Raw genomic sequence first — 288 nt, forward strand, 5'->3', positions numbered from 1 at the left:
GTCGTGGAGGCGTCCCAAGTCGTATTGGCCAGAAGGCCTCGAGGCAGGTAGTCCTCCGGCGAGAGAAGGTCCGTCTGTTTGTCTCCGGTGTGGTTCCGTGCGCGTCGGGGCCAGCCGAGGGCGTCGCGAAGGCTGGCGTTGCCTGCAAGAGTCGTCATGGCTCTGGCACTGGCACTGGCACCCTGTAAGGATCGACGCGTGAGGTGCTTCGTTTATCCCTGCTCTCTGTTGTCGCTTTCTATCCCTCTCGCTCCCGGAAAAACAGACAAATGGGAGAGAAGAGAAAAG

The sequence above is a fragment of the Penaeus monodon genome, chromosome 28 (genome assembly GCF_015228065.2).
Source record: "Penaeus monodon isolate SGIC_2016 chromosome 28, NSTDA_Pmon_1, whole genome shotgun sequence".
NCBI lineage: Eukaryota > Metazoa > Arthropoda > Malacostraca > Decapoda > Penaeidae > Penaeus > Penaeus monodon.